Source organism: Aethalodelphis obliquidens, unplaced genomic scaffold, assembly GCF_003676395.1.
Source record: "Aethalodelphis obliquidens isolate GAN/ISIS:26980383/991018 unplaced genomic scaffold, ASM367639v1 scaffold85, whole genome shotgun sequence".
NCBI classification, from domain to species: domain Eukaryota; kingdom Metazoa; phylum Chordata; class Mammalia; order Artiodactyla; family Delphinidae; genus Aethalodelphis; species Aethalodelphis obliquidens.
Window position 1 is genome coordinate 5,123,120 of NW_020838029.1, and position 9,544 is coordinate 5,132,663.

The following is a 9,544-nucleotide window of genomic DNA, read 5'->3' on the forward strand; positions in this document are numbered from 1 at the left end:
GTGGAAGGGCCTGCTCAGGAAGGTAGCAGAGGCTGGTCAGGCCCAGCCTTTTAAGCAATCCGTTTAGCCCTGCAGCTAAGCAGCCCATTAGTGGCAGCTTCTCGTTTCGGATTTCCCAGCATGCCACGGCCGGCAAACTGAGCACTGTTTATTTGGAGAAGCCGAGCAAAATTGTTTGTATAATTAGAGCAGGGACAAGGGCTGCCCTTGAAGGGGTTCTCCGCAGGAGACCTAGGTTTGCAGCAGACGCCAGCTCCAGGGCCCCACCACCCGCCCCAGGAGCACCCGGCTGGGGCCCAAGAACAAGAGAGGCCAGTGGGCCAGCTGGGCTGCAGGGCCTCCGCGGCGGCCTCTCTGGCCCCCTCTCTTGGTAGCAACTGATTGGACAGACCGCCGTTGTTCCACCAGAGCCCCCCAGGACCAGGCAGAGAGGGCCAAGGAGCCATGAAATCACGGTAAGGTGCGAAGAGCCCAGGCTTTGGATTTAGATCTTTGCTTCCCTGGGCCTCTCTGGGCCTCAGTTTCCTCATCTGGAAAGTGGAGATAGTAATATGCCTAGTAGAGCCTGGTGGCTGGCAGGGGGAACTAACTGTGTCAGCATCTGGAAGGGTGCCACAGTGTCCCATAGATGTCTTCTTTCCCTCCTTATCCTGGGGTGTACTTTGATTCCTTGTTTCATTTTTATCCAGATAATTGCCTTCTGAATTCTGCCCACTTTAAGCTTTAATTCTGCCCACTTTAGACATTTCAGCCAACTCTAGCAATCACAGTATCCCTGAATCCCGGGGTGGGAGGGTCCAGGCAGTTTCCTCCCTTCTTTCTCAAGGCAGCCTGTCCTTTCTCCTATGGCTTCTGAGTGTCAGGAATTCTGGTGGGATCTAAATTTGTCCTCATGAAACCAGTCCCCACCTCTACCCTTTCTCATCCCCATACACAGATCTGAGTTCTACGCCTTATCTCTGGGCAGGCCACTCTTGGCATAAGTCCTAGAGCTCTGAGCCAGGGGCCCCTGATAGGGGCAGATCCCCACCAAACAGAGGGCCTGATCCTCCAGGTGAGGCTGAACCCCCATTCCTTGGACTGACCTCAGCACTGCACTGCCTCTCCCTCCCTCACCAGAGCTGCAGTCTTGAAGTCCTGATCACCATCTGAGCTGCTTCCTTTCCTGGCCCTGTCTGGTCGTTGGCGGGGTAAGGAACAATTATCTTCTTAGCTCCCATGGTCGGGGCTGAGGTTCCCATTTGGGCCTCCCTTTTGCCATCTGTGAAATGCGGGGATTGGACTAGATAAGTTCCAAGACATCCTATCATCTTAGTGAATGCTCACAGATAGCTTCCTGAGGAGGGTAAGCCAGGAAAGTAATCGAATCCCCAGGTTACAAGGCAGCAAGGGGCAGAGCCAGGATTCCAGCCCAGGTTAGCTGGATTCCAAAGCTCACAGAGAGGGAGACACAAAAAAAACAAAGTCAGAAGAATCAGACCTCTCGCTGAGGGGAAGCAGCATTCATTCATTCTTTCTTTCTTTCATTTATCCATCTATTTCTTCTGCCCTTTGTTTGTTTTTATAATGAACTATTTCAGATATACAAAAAGGTCTCAAGAATAACACAACAACCCCCATTACCCATCATTCAGCTTCAGAAATAAAACAGCACAGATATAATTGGAGCTCTCTGTGTACCCTCTCAGATCCTACTCTCCTTCTTAACCCTCCCCAAGGTAGTCACTCTCCTGATTTCGATGTGTTGAAAGCTTTGCACTAATGGTATTCTGTGTAAACTTAGCCAGGTGCTTTGTCACTCCATGTGTCTGTGTTAACAACGTTGCCGAAGTTCATTCATTTTCACTGCTATATGGTATTCCATTGTATAAATACACCACAACTTAACTTATCTGTATTCCTGATGATGAACACTTAGATAGTTTTGCACGTTTAATTCAAATGAAGGGCGCTGCTACGAACATCCTTGTGTGCGTCTCCTGGTGGACACGTGTGTGAGCATGTCACTGGGGTCTCGCTGGGTCTGAGGGTGTGTGCTCAACTTCACCCTTACAGGATGTTGCCAAGTTGCCCTATTCGTTTATATCTTCACGGGACACATGTTTACTGAGCACTTACTATGTGTCAAGCCTTGGTATGACAACAGAGCTGGAGGGGCCATCTCCTTTAAAGTGAGAAGCAGAGGGAAAGGGGTAAGTTCAGTTAGAAAAAACTCGGGGAAATGTAAGTAGTCAATTGCCAAGAATTGTGGAGAACTCTATGGGAAGAGCTTTCAGGAGGCTGGTGGCATCTTCCTTTGGTAGATGTGGCAGATGAGGAGAAAGCTTCTCCTTCCTAGCCAGCTTCCTACGGGATGCAATCAGGAGAGGTCAGGACTGGCAGGCAGCAGGCTCACATGGTGGTCCTGGTTCCACTTCAAATTCATTGTGTGATCTTGGCTAGGTTCCTTCCCCTCTCTGGGCCCAAATTTCTCCTCAATACATGAGGTGGGGAGACAAAATGAAGCCTCTTTATTCATTTAATCTTTATTTATTTAATCTTTATTGTCTATAGTCAAAAGATCTGGGTTGGAAGAATCAATGTATCACATTACCCCCAGAGCCCTGATTTTCTCCTCTTTAACATGGGCTTGCTAATCCTTGCTGGGCCCACCTCCCAGGCCTACCAGGAATACTCTAGAAGGGTTGCATGTTATCCTTTTAAGTTCTGTTCTCCTTTAGGTGCAGTATGGTCAGGAGGCAGAGGGATGGCAAAGATGACCCCTGAATTCCCTCCTGGCTTCTAGCTTTTGGCTTCTTTACTTCTCCCATTTCTGCTGGTCCTTTTCCCCAGACCCTGCTCCCACTCCAAGTCAGCCATCTCTGCACACAAGGTATAAATATAAAAAATAAATAAACGCAGAATGAGCCCCAGAACTGAAGCAAATTGCTAGCAAGCACTGGACGCTGATTAGCATGCATAGTGGACGTGCAGCTGGGCATATCGGAGAGAAGTGCATTTTGCTGCAGCATAGAGCCATCGGCGTGGTCCTGGCTGGGGAGGGATGCAGGGGGAGGGACACCCAGAGATGGGTTGTGCTCCGGCTGCACCCAGGGAGCCCGTCAGCCTGGAGGGCCCCAGGTCTCCTCTCTCAAGCCGCTGTTGCCTACACATGCTCCCAGACCTGAGCAGGGGTTCCCCCTCAGTAAGCTAGAACCTGGGCCCAAGGGAGGGGGATGCAGAAGGTGAGGAATGCAGAGTGGAGGGTGGTTAGGGTCAGATAGGCCCAGAGTCCAGGGTTGACTGGGTGACCCTAGGCAAGTGTATTCACCATCCTAAACCTCCACTTTCCCATCTGTGAAAGGAGACAAAGAATAGTGAGGATCTTGTAGGGCTGTGATGGCCTGGGGGCCACACTCCAGGAAGAATAAGGAGCCAAAGGAGCATCTGGGGACGGGGGCAATCCATGGAGGGAATCCACAGATAAAGAAGGAAAAAGTAAATAAAAACAGCTGTGAAATGCTTTTCATCTTATCACTTCATTTAAACTTCTCAGCCATCCTTTCCAGGTGAGGAAATTGAGGCACAGAGAGGTTACTAACTTGCCCAAGGGCCACACAGCTAGGTAGTAGCCTGCCTGGTATTGAAGCCCAGGTGGTTTGGCTCCAGGTAGGTTTGCCTGAGAAAATACAAAACCCTTGAGTTTAATTTGAATTTCAGGTAAACAACGAATACATTTTTAGTGCATACTGATACTAAAAATGACACACTTCTGCTAAAAAGTGTTTGTTGTTTGTCTGAAACTCAAACTTAACTGAGCATCCTGTTTTTTTAGTTGCTAGATCCGACGACCCTAACTCCAGCGGCTGCATTTTTAACAGTACCTTAAAAAACCTCTCCACACTCGAAGGCCTCTGTGGAAGAGGTTGACGACCTCCCCATGCCTGGGACCCCAGACTCTCTTTCCCACTCACCTGTAATTCCACACCTGGTAACTGTGCTTCTGGAAGCCCATAACCAGCCCCCCAGGAGTTATTTTAATGAAGGGAGGGTTGGATCTCAGACCTTGGTGGGGCCCTGAGCGGCCAGGGGGTCACTGAGAAGGGAGTGCCCGAGGAGCAGGTTGTCCTCCTGGGGGCCCAAATCCCAGACACCCAGGTCCCAAGTCAAGGGGTAGAACAGTGGAAATGGTGTTTGTGGTCTGGAGTGCGCAAACCTGAGCTTGGATTCTGGAATTGCCATTTATTTGCCGTGAGGCCTGTCTTAGTTCAGGCTGCTGTAAAAAAAAAAAAAAATACCATAAACTAGATGGCTTAAACAACAAACACTTATTTTTCCCAGTTATGGAGGCTGGGAAATCGAAGATCAAAGCACCAGCAGATTTGGTGTCTGGTGAGAGCTCACTTCCTGGCTTATAAATGACCATCTTCTTGCTGTGTCCTCACATGGGGGGGGTGCAGGTGTTGAGTGAGCAAGAGTGAGGAGGGAACAAGGTCTCAGGTCTCCATTTATAAGGGCACTGATGCCCTCATGAAGACCCCACCCTCATGACCTCATCGAAACCTAATTAGCCTCCAAAGGCCTCTCCTCCTAATACCATCACGTTAGGGGTTAGGGCTGTGAATTCTGGGGGGACACAAACATTCAGCCTATTACAGACTCTAGGCAAGCTACTTCCCCACTCTCTTTCCTCATCTATAACAACAATAGCACAGAGGTTGGTGAGGTGTAAAGGAGCTAAGGTGTAGCACACTAGAAACCCTCAGGATCTGGGACCTATGTTACCCATCACCTTCAGGCTGTTCCCTCCTCCTACCTACCCCTACCGAGCACCCTCTCCCCACTGCACCACAAGCTTGTGAATTCTCTCGGAGTGGAGAGAGAGCGAGGCCAAGAAGCTGATGAGGGTCCGGCCTTCGGGGTCACTTCCTGTGCAGCTGCCATGCTTGGCATATGGGAGCACCTGCTCCCACCCTCCTCCCAGCCCCCATCCTGCCAGCCACAGCTCCTGAATAATTCACGAAAATACCAATACTCCAGCCGTCCTCTTTGAATGGCAGGGTGGGGTGTGGACAAGTGGTTTCTTACCTAAACTCTGCTCCAGCCACGGGGAAGATCAGCCTCGGGAGGAGAGGCTGGTACGGGGTGGAGAATAGGATAGGGTAGAAGAAAGGATCAAGGGGTATGGCTTTGTGTTACCACCTCCCTTAGATCCCCCTGCCTCTCCAAATGCTGTTTCTCCAACTAGGGAAACTCAGGCAAACTTGGGAAAAGCTGAGGGCTTGTGTCTCCAGCCGCTTTCTTTCCCTGAGCCTGTTTTGCCATCTATGAGGTTCAGATAAAGTCTCTATATCATAGCGTTAGTGTGAGCAGAAAAGTGAGAGGATGGATGAGAAACAGTTTTTCCAAACTAACACTGCCCTAGAGGCAAAGCATTATTACCGCTTCTGGGCCTTTGTTTCCCCATCTGTAAAAGGGAAACTAGAATGCCTGCCTTCTGGGGTTGTTTTGAGGATTAAGCAAGATGTCCTCTGGGCTCCTCAGGCTATTCCCTATGCACAGGACACCCCCTTCCCACCCTCACCCCCCCTTGCCTGCCTCAAGCCCGCTCTTTCTTCAGGATGACTCAAAGGTTCCCTCTTTGGTGAAACCTCCCCACCTACCCTGACCCTCACTGCCCTCCCAGACTGGCTTGGGCACCCCATCCCCTCGTTTATTGCACCCCTCGTCCAAGTTCTGACTCCCACATACCCTCACGGCCCATTTCCGTGTCTGTCTCCCCACTAGACACAGAGCTCCCCATCTTGCTCCTCGTCTCCCCCTGACCAGCATGGGGCCTGGCACTGAGTTTGCACTCAGTAAACGTTTGCAGAATGAGTGAAAGTGCCTCGTAAACACCGACATGCTGTCCAGATATGAGGGGTTATGAGCGGGGCATCCCTTTGAAACTCAAGATTCCTCCTATCATCAACAGCAGCAGCATCGTGGAGCTGGATTTTTCACAACTGGGCCTCTCTTCATCTTGAGCCTTTGGCCCTGGTATCTGGGCAGTGGGGCCTAGGGTGACACTGGGGCTGGCGTGCGGAGTGGGGGGCACCTGGTGGATGCCAAGCCCAGCTGGGGCAGTCTCTATGCTTGCTGCAGCCTGTCTCCTGGGCCTCTGGCCTGCTGTCCTGCCCCGCCGAGCCCACTGCATTCAGTCGCAGACACCTCATTATCGCAGGGATGCAGCCAAGCTGGAGGCAGTTCAGAGAAGAGCAGGGAGAGCGACGTAGGGTGGAGGGGATCTGGCGCTGGCGCTGGCGCTGGCGGCGGGAAAGGAGCAGTCCCGGCGAGGTTGAGGCATTTGGCTCAGTGAGACCCAGCAGGGAACCCGAGAAGCTCAGCATCTGTGCGCCAGCCTCTGGAGAAGGGCCTCCCCAGCAAGGGAAGAAATGAGCACTTGGAGGGAAGGGGTGGGGGACCCAGACACAAGCCAGCATAGGACCCAGCCATCATCCTTTCCAGCCGTCAAATGCCACCCCACCTGTGGCCACCTCTGCCACTCTGGCTGTGACTGAGGAGATGCTACTTCCTCACAGTGGCAGGCAAAAGGAAGAGGTTGGCATACAGGAGGGGCCCACACTACCCGCTCCCATCTTACTGATGGTGACACCTGCCTAGAGAGGCAAAGGGACTTGGCCAAAATTACATATGCAATTTACATTAGATGTGAGCCTGCAGTGCAGCCTGCACAGGACTAGGACCTCTGCAACCCAAGTTTTGTCCTCTTTCCACCATACTTTTCTCTCTCCAGGAGCTGCTGCCCATACTGAACCCTGCCATCTGTCCAGGAACACATGCCACCTCCCCAGATCCACAACCACACACCACACATACATAAACACACTCGCACATGACTGTAGGTAACCGACACACACGTGTGTCTCCAGGCGGGATGTTGCATTGGCTTTCCAAGACGCCTTCCAAAAAGGTGACGCATGAGATGCAGATCAAGTCTAAGACACCTCGCTCATGCTTGGCACTCTGGCCCCTCACTCTTTGCCCTTGTGGCCCTTCCACCTGGAACGCTCTGTCCTTGGAATATGGTCTGGCTGGCTTCATCTCATCATGAGGGTATCAGCTCCAATGTCACTCTTCTCAGAAGCCTTCCCTGACTACACAGTCACTCCAGTCTATCACACTGTTTTATGTTCTTCAGTTTGTTGGTTGTCTTCCCCACACTCCCAAATCGAAGCTCATTAAGGGCAGAGACCATGTCTGGCTGGTTTTCTGCTACAACCCCAGCACCTAGAACAGTGCCTGGCATGTGTGTTTACACACACACACACACACACACACACACACACACACACACACACATTAAATGAATGAATAAATGAACAACCAAACCCAGAGCAAGATTTTCCTTCCAGGAGAGAAAGATGTCCAGCTTGGACAGAGACAATACAAGTTCAGGCCTGATCTGGAAGAGTCTCCAGGGGCTATTTCATTCATTTAATAAGTATTTATTTAGTACGAAGCACTGTTCCAGGCACTGGAGACACGGCAGGGAACAAATCAAAGACTGCTGCTTTCATGGAGCTCACATTCCAGGGAGAGCTGATAGACAAGGAATAAGACAAATAAGTAAATTCTAGGGCATATTATAAGGTGATAAGTGCACTGAAGAAAAAGTGGTAAGGGGGACAGGAGTGCAGGGGGTGAGGTGGGATGGGTAGGAGAGCTCTGTGAGGAAATTTAAATAGGGTGACCATTTCAGCAGAAATCCAAAGGCACTGAGGGAGCCAGCCTGAGGAGACTGGGGCGAAGGGAAAAGCAAACACCAAACCCTGAGGTTGGAGCGTGCCTGGCATGACTGAGGGGTAGCAAGGAGGTCTGGCTGGCTGCAGCAGTGTCGCAAGGCAAGAGCAGTGGCGAAGGGGTATACTATCACAAGGCAGGGGTTTCCTCCTGTCGCTTTCCCATGCTTGGGGAGCCAAGTACCAAGGACACTGGGGCACCGAGAGATGCCTTCTAAGGAATGTCTCAAAACGCTACCTCCTCCTCCTTTCCTGAGTCTAGGGTCCTAGCCTGGGCCAGCTCCACCACGTATCTTGTTTGTCCTGCCTGTGGCACACAGGGCACTTTCACCAGCTTGGCTGAAGATAAAGAGGGCTGCTGGCAATAACCCTTATATATGGGTAGCAATCCGTGGCTTGCACTGCGTCCCTTAGTCTTGCCACGCCCCCCCTCAGCCCACAGAAGCAGTTAGGGTGGTCAACATTAGCCCCATTTGACACATGAAAAATAAAACGAGGAATAAAGTGTAGTGCTAATGGCAAATGTTTCTCAAGTATGTACTTCTCATTGAGTCTTCACCCAGGACCCTGGAGTTCCAGCCTCTTTTGACAGATGAGAAAACAGAGATTCAGAGAGGTTAAGCGAGATTTTCCAAGGTCACACAGCTAGGTCACAGCAGAGATGGAATTGAAATCCAGATCTTTCTATCCCCATCATCTCATGCTTTCCGTGATGCCACCCAGCCTCTGAGGAAGAAGTAGGAGGTTGGGAGGTGAAGCCCAGGACATAATGTGGTCACTTATACCGAGGTGGTTCTCATTAAACTTCGTGGTGTAAAGGAAAGAACGTGGGCTTTAGAACCAGACAGACTGAGATTAGAATCCCAGAGTTGCTGTGTGACCTTGGGCAAGTTGCTTCCCTTCTCTGAGCCTCATGTCTAAAGCCAACTGAAGGCAGACATCTGCTTTGCACAGTTGTTTTATGGATTCAGTTTGATCCCGTGTGGGGAAGTGCCCCACGTGGTGCCTGGCACAGAATAGATGCCCAGTCGGGTCCTTGTTTAGAGATGAGAGTCCCAGCCGGGGTGGTGGACCTGTTGGCACCAGGCATCAGGCCTCTTTGCCCCGAGGAGCCTTCTGGGACTAGGATGATGGCAATGCCATTGTCTGCAGGTGCAACTCTTAACTTGGAACCCAGAAAAAAAAGGAGAGCAGGGGCCTGGTGGTCTAGGTCTAGCTCCTCTCCCTGTAACTCTCTCTCCCCGCTTTCCCTCTTGTGGGGCCAGCAGAGAAAACAGCTCCCCTCTTCCCAGCCACTCCACCCCTCCCCCACCCGAGGATCCCCAGGGAAGACTCAGGGATGTTTAATGGGGTGGAGCTGTCTTTAATCTGTTCCATAAATGTTTTCTTGATTCTCATTAGAAACCATAATGTCCTATTAATATGCTGATAAGATTTCATTTGGGGCTAAGGAAGGAAGAGTAGCTGGGATGATGTGGGGTGGGGGTGGTGTGCAGGGCTTCACCCTGGGGATCCCAGGGGAGAGGAGCAGAGCAGAACTCACCCTGTCGCCCCCCAGTCCTTGGGAAACCAGGAAGACTCAGTGCCAGGCCCCGTCCGTTGTTCCCTCCGCACAGGCACCCAGGGATCTGAGTCAGCTGCCACTGGGACCAGCAGACGCACACACACTCCTCCACACCCCACCCCTGAATACCACCACAGGGCCTCACCCCAGTGACCAAGGTGAGTCACCAAAGCCTACGCTCATTTCTCATGCATTCCTA

The 9,544-nt window shown here is 51.4% G+C and overlaps 1 long non-coding RNA gene across 1 annotated transcript; it reads right to left on the reverse strand.

Annotated features, from left to right (window-relative positions):
- Positions 1 to 7,471: 7,471 nt before the first annotated feature.
- LOC113613183 (uncharacterized) lies at positions 7,472 to 9,431 on the reverse strand. Its single transcript, XR_003430098.1, has 2 exons — positions 9,325 to 9,431; positions 7,472 to 7,581 (listed from the first exon to the last, which is right to left on the reverse strand). It is a non-coding gene; the product is annotated as an uncharacterized LOC113613183 (long non-coding RNA).
- Positions 9,432 to 9,544: the final 113 nt, after the last annotated feature.